Source organism: Diuraphis noxia, unplaced genomic scaffold (assembly GCF_037042655.1).
Source record: "Diuraphis noxia isolate RWA-SAM2 unplaced genomic scaffold, SU_Dnox_SAM2 contig0003, whole genome shotgun sequence".
Lineage (NCBI taxonomy): Eukaryota > Metazoa > Arthropoda > Insecta > Hemiptera > Aphididae > Diuraphis > Diuraphis noxia.
The window spans coordinates 40,575,162-40,595,346 of record NW_028301713.1 but is presented as its reverse complement, the minus strand read 5'-3'; the positions used below and the strand labels follow the sequence as shown (position 1 = coordinate 40,595,346).

The 20,185-nt window shown below is 30.4% G+C and overlaps 3 long non-coding RNA genes across 6 annotated transcripts; 2 read left to right on the top strand and 1 right to left on the bottom strand.

The window, feature by feature from the left end:
* Positions 1 to 7,847: 7,847 nt before the first annotated feature.
* Positions 7,848 to 11,676, bottom strand: LOC149057355 (uncharacterized). 3 transcript variants are annotated; one of them, XR_016190924.1, is made up of 3 exons: positions 11,529 to 11,676; positions 9,465 to 10,841; positions 7,848 to 8,140 (listed from the first exon to the last, which is right to left on the bottom strand). It is a non-coding gene; the product is annotated as an uncharacterized LOC149057355 (long non-coding RNA). The 3 variants fall into 3 exon arrangements; XR_016190925.1 differs by having other exon boundaries at positions 9,869 to 10,841; XR_016190926.1 differs by having other exon boundaries at positions 9,465 to 10,643.
* On the top strand, positions 10,120 to 11,315 carry LOC149057356 (uncharacterized). 2 transcript variants are annotated; one of them, XR_016190922.1, is made up of 3 exons: positions 10,120 to 10,223; positions 10,904 to 11,066; positions 11,158 to 11,315. It is a non-coding gene; the product is annotated as an uncharacterized LOC149057356 (long non-coding RNA). The 2 variants fall into 2 exon arrangements; XR_016190923.1 differs by having other exon boundaries at positions 11,141 to 11,315.
* A 7,115-nt stretch (positions 11,677 to 18,791) lies between the features above and the next one.
* LOC149057354 (uncharacterized) lies at positions 18,792 to 19,862 on the top strand. Its single transcript, XR_016191066.1, has 2 exons — positions 18,792 to 19,202; positions 19,555 to 19,862. It is a non-coding gene; the product is annotated as an uncharacterized LOC149057354 (long non-coding RNA).
* Positions 19,863 to 20,185: the final 323 nt, after the last annotated feature.

Below are 20,185 nucleotides of genomic sequence, written 5' to 3'. Positions count from 1 at the left end.
TATATGGCATACGTTGTACGCGCACTAAATGCGAATATGCGTGTGCGTTGTATTTGTGTGCGGTTCGAGATTGCGAAAAAATAATATTAATAATGCCGTTCGAATGACATCATGGTCTTCCTGTTGCATCGCGCGCATATTTCTGTGCACTGCAACCGCGCGGGGTCATTTGGCGCTGCAAAATATCGCATACGTGTTATCGCGAGATATGCGCACAAATTTTCCTGTTGTTTAGAAATCCATTATGAATTCTATAAAATAATAATGTGTTACAAAATTATTATACACTTGATTGCGACCTTTGGCGAAATGTTTACGAGTGTATCATACTTTAACACTCCTATTATACTGGTCTACAATTCTACATATTCAAGGCCGTACTGAAAAGTAATGAAAACACCTTTTTTTCTGGGTGAGGGAGGGTGATTATATGAAATATTATTTAAAAATAAAATGAGAACCCTTTATTCGATTATAATTATTTGAGGCTTTGTGGAACATGACGAGTTTTATAATTTATAACATAAGTATAATACAGTTAAACTTAGTGACACAGCTTATGTTTGATTTATATAATATATAGCATATTACGCGTACCTACGCGTACCTACGCGGAACGTACCATATCACTCTCCGCCGAACATGCGTCTGAGAAAATATAATATAATTATTATTTTTATAATAATTGTATCGAGGTAAACAAATTAATTATAACAGCACAATACAGTTTGTTCTCGTTTTCAATTAAATAAATATAATGAAGTAGCTACGTACGCGTCCGACGATTGTCGTGATGAGCATATTAAACTATACATATTTTACATACTATACTACACACATACTACTGTGGCACCAGTGCACCACGTTACTCATGCAATGTTCACTGTTTTTTGTTGTTTAATAAATTATTGTAAAATATATAATTATTGATATTTGCCTAAAAATCGCAAGTGTAGTTGTGTAGTACCTACAACGTATTATACTGTAATACCGTGTTTGCATACTAATTCGCGCATGCGTTATACACAAATAATATTAATATACAATAATAGGTACACAGTACACACAATTTGTATATTAAACCTATGATTTAGTATATACATAATACGAAAATTGTGTGTCGAGTTCAAAACTTATACATTATAACCAGAATAATGCATGCCGTTACAACATTATAATGCGTAGAAATATAATATGATGGGACTATAGCTCACATCATGAACTATATAGCTTACATAACACGGATTTTAGTAAAAGTAAATTTGTTTCGTAGTTGATGTTGGTTTATTTAAAAAAATAACCAAATTAAATAGTATTGGAATTTATGGTTGAAAATAAGACGTCAAGAGCAGCAGACCTGAAGCATGATTATTAATTGTGTGGTTAATATTGTTGGCACCTGATTATAATATATTAAATTATATTATGTGTATACCGTTCAACTTCATGTAGGTTCCAAAGAGGGAGAGCTGAATGCAAAGTATTGGTGTACATTGGGGGAGTGGGGAAATATAGGGCACTTACCCCCCCCCTGGACAAAAAATTATATGAATGGGTTGTTTATGATGAGCCTTCATCGTGAAAGAGTGAACATAAACAATAGGATATTTTCATTCAGGATGTCATTAATATATGTTTTGAATAAAACGAAGAAATTTGCAGTTCTTATTTACCGATACGGAATGATATATTCGATTAGATTATTTGATTTTCTATACTAATTAAAATGTTTTTTAATCAACTGTACCTATATATATATATATATATATATATATACAAAATACAAATCATATGTGAAAATAACATTAAATCTTTACTATCTTACATTTGAGATTTTTTTTTATTTTGACCGTCCTTAAAATTTTACCAATGGGCACCCATGATGCGAAGCGCACAATTTGTACTCCACAATCAATTTTTAAAATATAAAATGTATATGCTTCGTTTTTTTAAATATTAGGATAAAGATTAACTCGATCATATAGTTTATTCAGTTAAAACGATTCGACTCCTCTCAATTCCTCCAGAAAATAAGACGCCCTTGCACAAGTGTTACATATGTATCATATATGATAATCACTGTGTAAATATACGTATAATAATTTTGTTAATAATTTTGAGTTTTTCAATTTTATAAAAAAATGACAATAAAATGTTAAATAATATTAATATTTTGCATAACTTCTCATATCTATGCCGATTATTGTGCATGATTGCAAAATTATTTTTATTGATTTAGTTTTTCATAGGATTATTTATTTATTTTTAGTTTAAAAAGCGAATATATGGAACTTAGGTCATTTTTTTAATTTAGTATAGACGTAACTTACCCACAATAATGATGAGGGAATGCAAGTTCTCTTTCCTATATAACACAACCGTGTAGAGGAGTATTTATGAGTGGGGCTGAGAGGGCTGAGGGAGCTGCTTGTTCATATAAATAACGACAAGAATCGGTTGGTATACAGTTTATTGTATAAACTATATAGGCAATATTGTATTGATATCGAGAGAAAAATTCATTACCTGCATATAGTGAAAACACTAGATATTTCTTGTATAGCAGCTGATAATTTATTTCGAATATTGTATAGTTTCACGGGTATTTTTATACGTGGTTTACTGACATTTATGAAATTACATAATAATATTAATAAAGCTACTATAGGTATCTGATAATTTTTCTTTCAACATTTCACCCGTTACAATTGCACAATAATGTTACCCTTTCAATTTTTGTTGGACACTTATTTACGCTTATGTAATATATGCAGCTGGAAAAGGGTGCGAATAATAGTATAATAACAATAAGAGATGTCGAAATATTTGTCTACCTAACATTCTGTCGAACTATATTTCATTTAACTTACTGTATAATAATCCATAAATTTAAATTACACCTAAAATACACCCTCTCAAAGTTTAATAATATAATTATTAATTATTATCATCACTTATGATTTAGAGGCTATTGGTGGAGAAATACCTTACTGAGAAGCAGAGCTTCCATCCTCCTACAGTACAGTTTTGTATTCATATTTTTCTTTTTCATACATTTTTCATTATATTTTATAGTGCCAACATACCATATTATATTCTGTTTAATCCTGTTTTTCGCCTTAATAATGTTGATAAAATAGATAAAGTATCGGTTTTGTAATATAGTACCTATACCGGTTATACCATAGTCCACAATGATTACTATTAGCACTCTGATACCGGCCTGCGGTTGTTTTTTAAACGTAGAACAGTTGTTGAAACTTGAGGATGAGTGTCTAGAATTTATATGCGCTATTCATCATAGCCAATAGTCGCTATTCATATTTTTCTGGTACACCCTGTAGAATAGGCATATAAATATATGAATTTGACTCGGGTCGGAAAATTGATTACAGGTTGGGCTATCCTCCACTGGCCACTTGCAATGCATTGTAATATCATGTATACTATAGTGTAGGTTATATCACACTATAGTTATATCGATTTAACTGTCTATTTGTATACCGTTTGGTATATGATGCTGAATTTGGACTGGGCCACGTGAGTGGTCAATCGGCCTGTGGTGTATCTGGTCTTTTTTGTATATAAAAATGGAAAAAAGCCGAACCTGTGTTTGGGTTCTATGTTCTATCTATATAGTTATCAGCTACTCACGCCGTTATATTTCGGTTCAGGATGGAAATTTCGTATACGGATCAGATAAGAACCGCTGGCCTGGTGCATGTATGGTGTTTTTTGTAAGTTAAAAAGTAGAAAGTCAAAATGTTGGCAGTATGTATATATGTTTATTATGATATTTGTGCGTTATATACTCTATTAGAGATGGTACCATTTAATCCATATCATTTTTTAAGATTATGCTAGAATGCTATATATACGTACGTTCTTATTTATATATTCATCTGTTATAAGTATAATAGCGACGATGGGTATATGGTGTGTTTCAAGAAAACGTGTTGATGTTTGCTAATCATCACGTACCTATACATCACGTTCATGTACAATGATCTCATTTATATAGGAATATAGAATATAGATATAATGTTATGTACTACATTTTGTTTAAATGTCACGTGGTCACGTCACGGATTATATTGTCGTTCAGCGACGTGGCTATTTGTTTTCCCCGACAAAGCATCAAATTTTTTCCGGTCGGTAGCAGTTTATAATATGACCAGAGATGAGAGTAGACGAGAAGTGTAGATATTTCTTCTTCTTCGACATAAGAGACCTGAAAATACAATTTCTGGTTCGTGTACAACACACAATTACATAAAAAAAAGCATGAATGGTACGGCGTTTACTACTCGTATTTTTCTAGAAGCTTTTGTGTGACAAAAATAAAAGATCTCACACCGGGAAATCAAGATGTAAAGATGGCGTGCTGCGCAGTCACTTATAAACCTATTTGTGTCTCCGACGACAGTTAAAACTTTTATATTTTACTTTAGGTATATTTCGAACCCTTCATTCACGAGTCAACTGCAGCCAAAACGGTCAAAAGAAGTTTTACTGCAGGGCTGATCGTTTGCGAACTCTCTGATGTGAATGCTCTTGTAGTTAAATTCCTTCGAACCGCTCGTGTATATATTATATAATGATTATACAAGTTTATTCATTTCCTCAGTATAATACGCCATCACTAAATAAATATAATCGCGGGTGGAATGGCTGAACAAAAAGGTAAAAACTGATTGTTTGGAATTCGTTTTTAATCTACATAACACGTTTTAAGAAAAAAAAATAGTTTTTATATGTAGCTAAATTATCGAATATGATCATTATTTGCAAATTTATTTCAATTGTTATTGATAAAATATGGTTGCATAAGTATTCAGAGTATACAACAATTTAATTTTCAATAAAAAGAATTGGTACAAAAACTTAAAACACGTCATGTCAGCGTATGACTTCCCAACTACCGGTTATCGGTACCGCTGCCTCCACACGTCCATCCATCACGCATCCCCATGGCTGTTCACCGATGTACGAGGACGGCATACGGTCGGTAACGACTGTTTCCGACCAATTAATCAAGGGGTCCGGTATCGTTCGACGTACAGCAATCAGTCGAGTATGCACAAACCGGTGTACTTTTAAGTTGAATAATAACGGGCGAATGTAAGTTCCCACACGAGATATAGCAGGTAAAAATTACCCCTGGATATTCGTACATAAGTTCCCACACGAAAAAAAATACACTTACACGTAAGTTCCTACACGGAAAAAAATTATACCAAACACCAAGGCTGGGCAAAGAAAAGTAACTTAACTTAATTTAAAGTTAAAATTTTCGTATTTTCAAAATAAAAATTTTAGACACATAATAATGTTTATAATATAAATTGCTTATAATTTTAACTTTTAATTCGTTAATGCTCAGCCTTGCCAAACACAAACTTCCTTCCCACTTTATTCAGATTTAGGACTGACAAATAACTTATATAACTTTTATAACTTAAAAATAATTATACACAGTATGATACTATGGCTATGTGAAGTGTTTGAGCTTTCGCAATAAACCAAATAAAATTTGATTTTTTTCTATTACCTATTATTATTATTTTATACCTAAAAAAATTTAATTGGATTTTTTTATCTAATACAAAAACAAAACAAATTTTAAGTTGTATTATTACGTACGGACGTAATTTTTTTCGAGTGGGAACTTACATATGTACTCGCTTACCTGCTATGTTTCGTGTGGGAACTTACCAAGCCCCATAATAACTGCAGTATTGTCGATTAAGGACAATACTCTACAGATATTGTACAGTGTGTAGCTGATCTTGAAAACGTAGTTATAGTATCATGTAGGTATAAACTTTATTTTTGTCATCAACATTTTGGTTGTCACCCACAACCTATACTTAAAATATGTGAAGTATCATGTTCTTGACTCGTCTAATCTAACCCTCTTTCCGCAGGTCTCTCGGGTATCGTCCACAAGCAACATAAATATCGCATAGGTAGTATTATATTCATATACTTATAATTATGATAATGGTTAATATCCATTTAATGGAAAACATTCATTGTTTTAAAAACTATTTTCAAAATATTTTTACGAAGTTATTTTAAATTGCTAAACAACATTTTTCTAAAAATAAAATGTTAACTATTCATCATCGTTATTAATTTTTAATGTCATGCATTCTTAATTACTTATTTAAAATCAGAATATTTTTTGGTGTACTTTGACAAATAATAATTAAATTTTGGACGAGTAATTTATGAGTTATAACTTATAAGTATTTAAAGTTTTGACGTGGAGAGTGGAGCGTAGTACCTACGTAGAAACTTCTGGGTCTTGGAAAATATTGGTGCACTACATCGTTGTCTAAGCTTAAAACGCCGACTTAACAGTTTATAACTTATGTTATATGTTAGGTATAACTAACAATAATGATTTGTCCGAAATTTGGTTTTGATAGATCTACTTACAATAATATTCGGCTTCGGAGTAAGAAATTAAAAATTGATTTCATCGTTCAAAAGAATAAAAACCTTAAAAAATGACGGCGGTTGTAGTATTTTTCCAAAAACGTTATTTTGTTACAACTTAAAATAACGTAAAATAAACATTTCAATGTTTTCTGAAATGGTGAGTGACTTCGTGAAATAGATCATTCCGTATATACCTACACAACGTTGGGTATCGTATATGATTCCACACACAATAAGTTAATGCGCCTGGGTAGACGTCGCAAAAGAGGTGCCAAGAATTTCTATGCGAGGAAACGTTTATTATTTTTTTACCATGATAAAATGACAGTAAAAAAAAAATTGAGCTGCTCATACGATTTGAGACGAGAATATAATGTGTATATATCATAACAATAATATGTATAGGTAGAATACTATATACCACTGATTATCACAATTTATAATATATTATATACGTCATATAGGTGTAGACGTGTAGTATTAGAGATGTTATGTTCAGTAAATTTTACTACAACATGAAAAACCATAAATTTATCACGACAAAAATTAACTTGTCAGTTTTATTAAAATAAAGATAATATTAATGGTAAATTAAATTAAATTTACAAAATGTTTATTTTATTCAGGTAAATATTAATAAGTTTTAAATTATTGTATATTGGTTTTATGTGCTCATAATTTTGTAATTAAAATTGTATTATTTACAACTATCAATATTAAATTATGTTTTAAATGTCAAATATTTTATTTAAAAAATTATATTAGTCTATAAAAATGAGTGCCAATCTTTTTCTTTTTTTAACTTACAATTTTATTGGTTAATTTCAATATTATGTCTTTAGCCTTCTAGATGTAATGCTGCAATCTATAACTATTATATACTGCCTATCTAAATATATTATATTCAATATTGTGACAGTCGGACATGAAATTTGTACATTGTTCATATCTTGGACTTTAGACACATACAACTATACAAGATACGAAATTACAAACAGCTGAACAGGATCTTTGCACTTCCGCTGTATATGACGATTAGATTGTTTTATTGTCTTATACGGTATGATTTATAATTTATTTGCTTCTATTTATGTTTGATTGTTTTTTGTTGAACGTATATTATATAGAAAAACGAAAAAAGTAAATAGGTTACAGGCTACAAACGCTACAGTAAACATAATAGTGTACTAGACAATTTATTCTAAAAATTGTCTTCATTGTTTATTTTTAAACCGTTAATTTTTATTCATTTCATTAGATGTATAATAATGTACGCATTGTTGCATTGTTGTCCAAAAAATATGAAACTACGTTCGAAGGCAATCAATCGTAAATTATTCTTGTCAACATAATAATATATTTGTCAACAATAATATCAATATGTCAGTTACTTAGAAAACTTTGATAAAATATCGTTACATACTTATATGTGCTACAAATATTTTAATTTATTTAATTTGTTGTTTTTATTGTGTACCAAAAATTTGTTTTTGCACAGAAATTATTAAACAAAGTTGCGCTGTGGGCGCCCGGCAGTCTCTCGAACTCAGGATTGTGGACAGACGCCGTGATACCAACTAGGTCATACGTCACTCATTTAGTGACACTCGTCGTGCAGTACTTCTCCCTATGACCGCTGCATTCATATCCGCTGCAGCTGGTCGACAGGTCTAGTCCAGAGCAACTGATACACCTAAATAATTATGATGGTTTAAATATGTGGAATTATTTATTCAGTCTAGACAGTAATATTATAATTATGCATTTATTTAAGTTCTGTGAAAACCACACGTTAGGTCAGTGACGTTAATATATCACGTGGTTGGATGGTAAGGGTGAGTAATAGGTTATGGTGATGCACGGCTATTCTATATTTTATAATATTATATTTCAGTAGACATCACTGTTCAGCCACTTTTGGAAACGCCACTGATTTTTTTCGAATCGATGTTTCAGTAACGAATAATCGTTTTATACATCGTATCAGTAATTTCCTAAATATTTTTTGTAACATATGTGTATGTTAAGACTGTTAGTAAATAGTAGACTTTTTGGCAATGTCTATCCATTGACCTGGAATTATGGTGCTCCTCGATTATGATGCGCAATGTAGGTGCAATTATACACTGCCCAGTATAGGGCCTAGGTGGGGCAATGTAAACCAAACATTTTTTTTATATAATTTTAAACTTTACTTATCTTACTAATCTTATAAATTATTTTATTACTTAGTTAAATATTATCAAAAACATTGTACTGAAATTCATTCTACCTTCACTCACTGGAATAATTATTTTTTCTTGTTTTCGGATTAAGTTGTTTTGCTTCAGATATTAATTCATAATGATCAAATATCGAATTTCCATTTTAATTAATTGGATTTAAATGTACAACACACATTGATATAGATAATTCTATATCAAAACTTTAATATACGCGACTACTTGAACAATAAAATAAATATAGTATTAACAACTCATATTTTAGGTGGAATTCAATGATTGTGATAATAATTAATACACAATGTCTTAAAAGGTAAAACCGATTTTCCTAAAGCTGATAATATTGTAATTGAGAGTATGATCTTGAAATTACGATAAAACATTAAGAGTTTTATACATCGATACCTCGTGGTTCATGCTAATTTTTAAAGTACCTACTAAAACAGACAATGGTTTCATAATATTATACTGTTAGTTCTACATTTTCATAGCTATTACTTTATAAATAATGCCAAAAAAATAATATGCACTTAATTGACTGTGACATTGTACCTACATATCTTTCTCAATATAACTACTTTTTCTCAACTATTTAACACATTGAAAAAAATAATACTCAAATAGTTTTTTTTATAGCTTAAGTTAAAATTATGTCTACTTTAGTAGGGCAAAGTATACATGTACCGATTTTTATCGGACACACTCCTGCAATATTACGTATAATATATTCTGATGATATTCGTGTAATATTAAATAGGTACTCATAATAATAAATAGCTATTAATATTTACTTACTTCTTTGATCTTATGAGTTGGCACACCTGTGACTAGAGAGTTTCTAAAATATTGTCGATGAAACTGTGATGTCTATTTACGAAATTATTACGCCAGCGCAACCGTGAATGTTTAAATCGGGCTGACCTTTTGATTCGCGTGTGCTTGGGCATTTTGAGAATGTTATTACAACCATATGACTACATTATAGAATATTGTTAACGTGCACAAACAAAACATTTTTTTATTATTATTAATTTTAAGGTCACTATTATACAGATTATTAGTTAGTATCTTATAGTATAAATATTAAAAAGATAAAAAATCAATCAAGTTAAAATACGTATAAAGGTAGATTAATTAGATATGCAGTATGATTTTGAATGTTTTAAGTATCTATCTAATTATATAAAATATCAAAGTACTTTGACTTATATAGTTTGCTTTGACATCTTCATATTTGCTACAATGAATTATAATATGTTTATAACGGAGGTCACTTCTTCCCGCAAGTTTGGCATTGATCTGGTCGTTCCGAATTTTTTATTAAGTATTCTTGTGCCAACCAAGTGTGCCCGATTCGAAGCCTGTTGATTATTGCATCCCGTCGTCTCAATAAGTTGAAACTTGGACATGGATGAGGTTTGAATTTCGTATTTAAGTTTAGTGTTGATGGGGTTACCCATAGATGTTGCCAGCAAAACATTATGTATTCACGCACAAATGGACAAATGGATACAAGACCGAAGATAATTGAACTCTAAATGTATATACCTTAAGGTAAGCTTATATAAACCAATGTATCTTGTATGATATAATGTACGGTACATAATGCCACACAGTGCCAAGAAAACAAGCCGTTTAAATTCAAAACTATTCGTAGGTATTATATATTATTAAGTTAATAATATATTGCGTCTCGATGATAAATAATTCGGCCATTGTGGCTGGATTATAATAATAGATTATTCGTGAACAATGTTCAAGCAAAATTAAATTGTAATTGCGTATTGTTCATCCCGTGGTCTTCGAATGTACCAAACTAATTGTTTTCGTATAGGTACATATTATAATACTGTCGATAGGACTTGGAGGCTTATAAAGTTATATAACAATCCAACCATAGTCGTCGTCGCTGGATCCAATTTCTATTACGATGTGTGTAGTCAATATAATATACACAAAGTTTCGAAACGTGACCTATAGCGTAAAAACATTTATTAAATGTTAATTAGTAAAACGAATACTGCCGAACTATGTTAGCTGAATTTCTCTATATTTCACGCGATTGAGCAGGTTTCCACAAGAATCTGATACCAATCGTGAAAACAAATGACAAAATATAGAATATATCAATGGTTTGGTGGAAAAATAACGAGAGAATATTGTGTATATTAGCTGAAACAAAAATATTTATACGATGAAACGTTAGGAAATCTAGACATTTTTAATGTTCGCAGGTGGGACGAATAATTATTATGAGAGTTTGCAATTAGCGAAAAGAATGGAAAACGTATGAATAGAAAGCTGTGTTGTCATACTCGATGAGGGTATGATGAGTATCATTAATATTATAAATTAGTGCAATACTGTATGGTACTTTTTCTTTCAAATATGTTGAGTGTAAGTATGCATATTTTGTTTCATTAAATTAATTTCTGAAATTTAAATTCCGTTAATTATTTATGTCGCATCAGTCATATTTATATTTTAGGCGGTGAGGTTGATTTTTCGGAAGGTTATTAGATGGTGGGTCAGTGCAGCAGTAGTTAGTCAAAGGTTTTGGACGGTCATCATGGAAACAATTTGAAAATATTTTGTATTGGAGGTAACTGCATGCATAATAGTGTTCATAATAATATACTGCTTTGTTTCTTAATATTTAATTAAAAAAAAAAGTTTTTTGTATTTTATCTTCCTCATATTTTATTTTCAAATATTTTAAATTTCAAGAAGAAACAACATGGAAATTCTTGGGTTGGGGGAAGTCCCAGGGGTGAGTTTGGATTCACACTGAGGTTGGTGAACGAAACATAGCCCCTTAGTGTTTAATATAGTAAAATAATAACTATGAAATATTGTTACCTGTGTAGTTACAAGTTACACTCTAGTACTCCACAGCAGCAGTAGTGCAGCACAATACTTATTCATCCACCTCGCATTGTGCATAATAAAAATAAAAAAATATTATTTATCTGTACTTTGGCGGCAACGGTGCGGTGATGCGGGCACTTTCAGCTTAATCCGCTACGATATCACAAACGAATGTTTGAGATAGAGGCAGAAATTGAGAAAAAAACGTATATGGAAATAACACTAACTCGCTCCCTACCACCGAATGACACTTATATATTATAATTATAAATGTATATTATAAATATTACACGTGCATATATAGCAGAGCGTATAATGCACAATTTCACGAAATAATTAATAACGACAACAACAATAATTATAAAACCAAAATACTTTTATTGTACCTACCTACCTATTATTTGCGTAAGATCGTAATTATTTAATAATATTTATTATTTACAAACTACTTTTAAAAAGCTTTAAAAAAGTAATATTTGTTCCCGATTCGGAAATATCATTAAATTCTCGACATCACCACACGGGTATATAGATGATCAGATGATCTGTACTAAAGTGTATTCAGCTGATATTGGTCACAAGCGGAGGCTTGTTTGATTAGAGTTAGTTTTGTGGGATTGAAGAGTGACTTGCTAATATCTAGTAAACTTATATGTACACACATGATACATAAATTACATACACTCATATATATACCATATATATTATGTATACATACTATACATATGTGGTACCGAACTACCGATACCAATCTATATAGGGAATTAACAAATTTTTAGTATTTCAAAATTATATCATAGTTCACTCTGTATTATACGTATTATATTACTATTCTATTATTTTGGTCTAGTATTTAAAAACGTAATTGGATAAAAATTTGCTATACTTAAATTTGAAAGTTAAAGTTAAATTAACTGTCGATTAATTATTTTTTAACAGGTAACCGTGTTAACTTAAATTTTTTTTTTAAATAACTGAAAATGATAAATATTCTGCGAGTTAGGTCGATCCCCGATTAGTTTTTTTATTTATGTATATTTTACAGTAATAAGTGTAGTTTTCATTTTCGTTTATAAATAATAATTTTTACGACATGGAAAAAGGCACTTATCACGATACTTTCGATGAAATGATCTACATCAATAAAGGCGCTAGTGTAATGTACGTTACTACTTACAAAACACTGTGAACATAAATATTTCTCTAATTTTTACCGAATAGCAGATATAACGAGTCTAGTTGAAAAAGTGTTTCAAACTCGGCATTATAATAACTAGGTTTTAATTTAAATAACATAAATATATACAAATGTTTTTTTTTTAGTTGTTCTAGGGGTGGTTAGATTGTCTATACATTATGAATTGACCACTGGTTCCGCAGTGCCCAGTACGATCCCAGAACGCCCCCAAAACCAACAACTATGGACTGTACGTAAACCACGCATATGCATAATATAACGAGTGCAAGTATTATAAATAATTAAAAACGGTATTGTCGAAACGGAACACACTTGCAGTGAAGGTGATGAGCCTTGGAAAAATCGCATTAATCACGTGGCACGCCCTCTAAACGAGTCTCGTGACAAGGAACGAAAATCGAAATCCCCTGCCCCCCCCCCCCCAAAAAAAAAAAAAAACTATTATAAATAAGGCGTTTGTGTTATATTATTATAAAGTTGCTTACAATATTATATATTATATACAACGCCTATTTAAATATAGGTCGTCTTCGTTCTTTATATAGTTGTCATCGTGCTGATATATGTGGGTTCGAACTTTTTTTGCATTGTGTTGCACTGCGTGTATACACACAAACACATACACACACACACACACACACACACACACACACACACACACACACACACACACATGTGCGATCATACAGTGTTAATATTATACTGTAAAGGTTTAGGCCCCTCGGAAATTGTAATGAGCTCTTTCCCCCACCCTCTTCAGCACCAACCTATTTCTAGATAATCCACAGCGGCGGCTTATTCAACGGTTGCTGACCCAGTTGGCTTTTTTCAATTAACACTCAATTGGTCGTACAAATTGTTTGGACCTTGAGTGTGTGTAGTTTTAATATATATTACAGTCATCATGTGTATGTATAATATTATTATAGGTACCTATATACACGCGTGCAGTGCTGCAAACGCTCTATCGACCGCTTATTTTTCGTTGTCGGGACGCGTGCGCGTGCATATACGTTAAGACTTACAAATTATAACATAATAAATGCGTTCAGTTTTTAGTTTAAAATATATATATATGTAGTGGCGTACGCAGGATTTTTCAATTGGGGGAGGAGGGGCTTGAAAATAAATAATTACCTAGTTGTCACAGGTTTATAAGTTTGAATAATAAAGTGTTTTTTATTTCTTAATTAAATTAAGCATAAAATAGACAAGAAAAAATATATATGAAGAAATAACTAACAAAAAATATAATAACAAAAATAATGAGCAATAAAATATATTTTTATTTGGTCCAGTCTACTAATTGTAGTCGCTTCGGTGATGTCTTTGAAAATTGTTGTATAACTTCCAATTTATTCGGTTAGATTTTCTTTTTTGTTTATATTTGCTAAAGCTAATCCATTAAGACGTTCCTCTGTCATGGTTGATCTGAAGTAGGATTTCAAACGTTGCAATGTTTAAAATGTTCTTTCTGGTGTAGCAGAAGTAATTGGCAAAATGGCAAACAGTCTTAACAGCACCTGGATGGGCTGGATGTTGGGTAAAAGATTGGTACAGTGAGGTAGTGTATCAATAACTGATTGTGGTTTGTCATCCTTATTATTATATCACTGACATCTCCACATATGTAGTTTAGCTCTAAGACACGAACTGTCACTATATGTATAAGAATATATATGTATTATAATATATTGTGTAAATTGCAAGTATAGGCTGGGAAGTCGATGATATAGGTATTTAAAACTAGGTCTATAATATATGTTGTAACATGCAGAATGATTCATATCAGATGAGTTTACTCCAATTTAAATCCTTTAACTATATATATATATCCATTAATAGATTTAGATTTTTGGAATATTTGAATGTACTTAATTATATTTTAAAGGTCATATATCTTTAAATTCTTAGATTTTTATGTATTTTGGTATATACATATTATAATACCATTCATTTCTTATCAATTGTTTAGCAGATTTGTCGGATTTGTTGATGTACCTACTCTGATCAAAATACGAACGAGTGGTTTCTGAGTTATTAAAATGTATGAACTAAAATATTTTAAGATGTGAGTGCTACGAGATTAAACCTATATAAATTATTAAACATATTTTGAAATATTATAGTGTATTCTATACTCAAAATATATTAAACTCGTGGCTAGAGTTGGTAAATAACTATGTAACGTATGATAGCGAGTGTATCAACCCCAGTGGGTTAGGCCTAACCTACCTTTGTGCTTTATTGTGGTGAAATATATTTGAGTTGGTGGTATGAACATGAACATAATATATAGTATTATAATATTGTAGTAGAGTATTCAACCAACGTATTTAGCGATGTTATATTTAGCATAGACATAATTTTGAGTTCAAAATCATTCTGTTGTTGGTACTGCTAGTGATATTAAGTATACATACACTACAGTACCTCACCAACAACTGCGGTCGTATAGCAATTTACAATACTGCTATGGTTTTGTCATATTGTAGTGGCTCCAGATCAAATGAAACTCGTATACGTAATACGTAAAATGTGTGAGTGTAAGGCAAGTTTAAAATAATATACGATGATAAAGGTTCTTTGTTGAATCACTCGTATTTCTACAGAGCTTGAAAACAAATTGATTAGTCGGTATAAATATTTACTTCATCGACTACATCACTCGAGAGTTAGAGAACACACTGGGGCGCGGATTAACGTTAATGTGTATAGGAGGTACATTAGGTACATATTGGTATATTCCTACTATATTAATATATTATGCTGTATATAGTATGTGTATAGTAATTTGTACAGCCATGGTACACTATGTGGATAGATATATTATGTTTATAGACGTTCACCACCCTTTGTGTCGATCGACGAAGTGTATAGATAGGATATACCAGGTAGTCGTCTCCGATGTAATCAATGATTACATAAGTATTAGTTTTTCTGTTGTCCACGAATATACATAAATATATTCAAGTGTATATTATTATAATATAGTATATATTTGAAGGTATTACTCTGGTGCACTACATAATGTATTGTTGTATTGGCGGTATCCATTTTCCTTCGATGAAGAGTACCTATTGTATGTCATGTTCTATTTAATTGAAATTTTGTATATGCAATATACTAATATAGTAGCACAACATACACTGGTGAGACCTCGAAATATTTTTGATTTAATATTTGGAAAAAATTATATATAATAATATTTTAGTGCATAAACATTTTGAAATAAAATGGTCCCACCCATTACATTTTATAGTATTCAACCGATTTGAACCGATTAAACATGGTAAAGAAGAAAGAACAACGGATTCTGTATAATAGTTTGTTAATTATTATGTCAAGATTGGACGAACTTAACATGATGCGCATCAGCCATATATTTAATTCTGTTTGAGCTTTGTATAGATTCGAATACCTAAATATTAAAATATGTAATATTTAGTAATAATATTTAACTATTACTACGGTAATATATTTACTATCTAAAAATATATTACGCATGTTCCCACTATAGGAGAAAAATAAGATGAAGGGGAAATTAAATATTTCGACACAAATTGTTATTTTCTTGTATCATTTCTAAATTCGTTTATTATATATTTTTTGATAAACAGTAGACTATTTTATATTATTTTTATTAAAAAATTTAACATGCACATACCTAAATAACAAATTGTTGCTAACATGTAAGATGTAAACGCATTTCGGCCAAGTTATTATGGCGAGTTCTTTTTATAGTAAATTATATTACACTCAGATACTCAAGTTTAAAATGCACAACTTTTGAGAAAAATAGAAAAAATTATTAAATTCTAAAATATTCATCATATCTGCGTAGTATTATATAGATTAATATATTAGTTTTAACTTTTGTAGTGATCCCTCACTATATAACGACTTTAATTTGAGTTTGACGACGTTTGGACGACGATCAGGTTTTTCAAAGGAGAAGTTTGCAGATTTTATAAATGACACAACGTTAAAAAAAATATTATTACTTGTTTATTAATAGTTAAAATGAAACGATATACATTTGAGGACAGAATGATATGTATATCTGCCCGAGAAGTTAGTAATCTATTCACTAAAAATATTGGGAGGAACTTAGTCTGGTGGCTATGTGGAGTGCGCAGACTCTATTACCAGATAAGTTCTACATGTGTGGGATATTTGACTAATTCTAATTCTGCTATGGAAAAAGTACTGTATTTATGCAGAATTTTGGTGGCTAAAGTATTACACGTAAGAGACTAGGAGGTGGATTAAAAGGTTCCGACGTGGTTGTTGTTATTGCCAAATGTAATTGATATCCCCGTTTCTATCCGTAGATTTTTATTAGTAATTAAATATTTCTACGAATTTTTAATAAATCCGAAGTGGCAATAAAATTAAGTTGTTTTTATGAGTCTTGGTAGATTCAATTATGAATACGGCGAACTGTCATTCTCGAGGTCTGAAGATGCGTATTGGCTTTTGGCTGTTTTTAACTAATGGATATTATTTGTATATTGCTACATTGTAATTATATAATATTTAGAAAAAAAAATTGTAAATTGACTCCGTCGGTTTACTACACTTTTAACTTTGAGGTAATAGTGACAAATTTCAGTTTTATTAAGAAATATGTTAATATTCCATCATTCGAAGTTGAATATTTGTTTTTCGCTTCAATCAATCGTTTCTGAATATCAGTCAAACGAAATACATCGATATATAAATTATATTATAATTACTATAATTATTAAACGCTTAAGAGTGCAGAAGTTTGTAATTTAAATACCGAAAATAATTGTATAGGGCCGACCAATTCAAATTTTTTACTGTCGATAATAGGATCAATCATATGAATTTGTTTTTTCGATACGTACACCTCACACAAAGAGTTAATACATTTCCTTATCTCTATGCGTTTTACCTATTATACTCCTACTATTGTATTTAGTATAATTTTTTATCTGTGATACAATCCTTTTAATTTAAGACCGCTGGCTGCGCACGATTGGAACCGATAAATTTGATGAATTCTGTCATATTAATAGTATATAGTATATACTATATAGATACCGCTACGTTTGTTTATATAGTCGCGTTGTAACTTGTAAAGGTACATATAAAGGTATATTATTTAACGAGAACCTTGATCGAACGAATCATGTCACTGTCGTCATAAAGCGAACAAACGATTTGAATATTTTTAGCGAAACGAATTACAATAGATTTATTATGATAATAAAAACGACACGATTTAACATGAATATATTTGTAAGATAATCGCACAAAGAACGTATTGAAATTAATTTATGTTAATAACTACATAGAGTTTTGTACGGAGACATGATGTTTTTTTCTTTAACTTTTATTAGGTAACAAACACATAGAAATTTAAAAAACAATCGATTTCAATATTTACATAATTTTTTGTTTTACATTAAATATAATATATTAGTATATGTATGTGTATAATAATATAATAATATATTACAGACATAGGCCGACGCCTACAGCAGAAGAAAAATAATTAAATTATAGATAAAGTGCTTTTATTCGACGTTTAGGTTTCGACTCTAACCTAACCAATACGTTATATGTAAAAATCTTGTTGCTTAATTATTATTTATTTTACATTTTTGTCCATAAAAAAACATCGTTTGGTGTATATTATCATTGTGAATCACATTTGGACATAAAAGGGTATATAGTCGTATTTTTGTATTAATATATTTATTAATATTTATTTTTGTATTGATATTCGATGATTTTTTCTTCTTGGTCATATTTTTGTCTCGAAAACATAATAATTGTTATGAAATAGTATTAGATATAGGCTGCGGCGACTACCTATAGCTAGTAGCTATACCCGTTGTCCCGTACAATATAATATTACATAGGTAGGTGTGTGCGTTTATATATATTTTTATAGTGGAGTGCACAAACGAATTTCGTGGCTATATTACGAAACGCTTCACTACCCCTTCGAGTACAATAATAAACCGATTCGGTTGCATTATAATGATAATAATAGTATACCACATAGGTACCTGTATATCATTCTTCGCGGGTGGTGCACTGGTGTAGTGGTGTACTGTGTACAGTGTGACATAATATATTATATTGAATATTATTATTTAAACGTTCACATTACAAAACGTATAATTTTTTAGACGAAACAAAAGACGTGTAAGTACGAGAGAAACAAAGAGAAGGGGTGGGTGTGTGGAAGAGAGAGAGAGAGAGCCAGAGAGTGAACATTAAAATAATTAAAACAATAAAGTTATTATTCTACACATTATCGTACGGGACAACGAGACGAATGCTATCGTTGATCTGCAATAACCAATTTGCACTGAAGCGTACACAGCAGGGTGATGTTTTGTCGTGTTCGTGCCGATACTTACAACACTACCGCGGTCAAAAATTGTTTTTGATCGGAACATTTTGAAATATGATTTTGGAGGTAGCAGGTACGTACAATAAATAATAATAATATTATACTGCAACATGCATTATATTATGATATTATATTGCTTGATGTGTGAAAAGCGCGTGTATATTTGGATAATGGCGGAATATTCGCGCGATATTAATAGGTATGCAATAAAAATATGGGATATACCAATCGCATTTCGAATACCATTATTGTCCGGACGATAATGTTTATTTACACGTATACAATATACATTATGAATAACGAAGCTACGAATAAATAATATTACTACCAACTATACACGCTTATATACGTTATTATATATTATATTGTGCTTACCCACTATGTAATATTTTGTAGCTCAAAAGTCTATATATTTAATATTTTAGGAAATCCGATATTGCAGAGCCGATACATACAAACCGAACGTAAATATTATGAAATTACATTAATTCCACGTGATAAGTGTTCAAAAGTACCATAGTCGTATTAGTGTCATGGAAGCAGCCATGCGGATGTCGGATGATGAGTGTGCAGAAGATATAATAATAATATATAATATATGGTGTAAAATCATGCCGATGACATGAGACATTCTGGTATGTACAAGGTGTAACAGAATAAGTCCTGACAAATCAATTAGCTTCTGTTTAAATTAATATTTAAACATTTTTTTTAATAAAAATTTGGAGTGTTACTGCTGGGTGACTTCTCTTTTCACGTCTCCATGTCTTGTATACGTATATACATACTTTGTTTTGCACACATGCTTATTGTAAATACCATTACTCATTGTGTATAGGTAATCTAATAAACATTACAAACGAAAAAGAATATACATATTTATACTTTCAATGTATAGACGCTATTGCGCTACAGCCTAAATCTAATTTTTAGACAATTTTTGATGATGAAAAAGTTTCTTAATCCAGGTAGCTTATTTTTTTAAATGTCAATATTGTTTTGAAGTAAACAATTTGAAACGTAATTGCTTTTTTTATAATATACTTTTTAGAAATT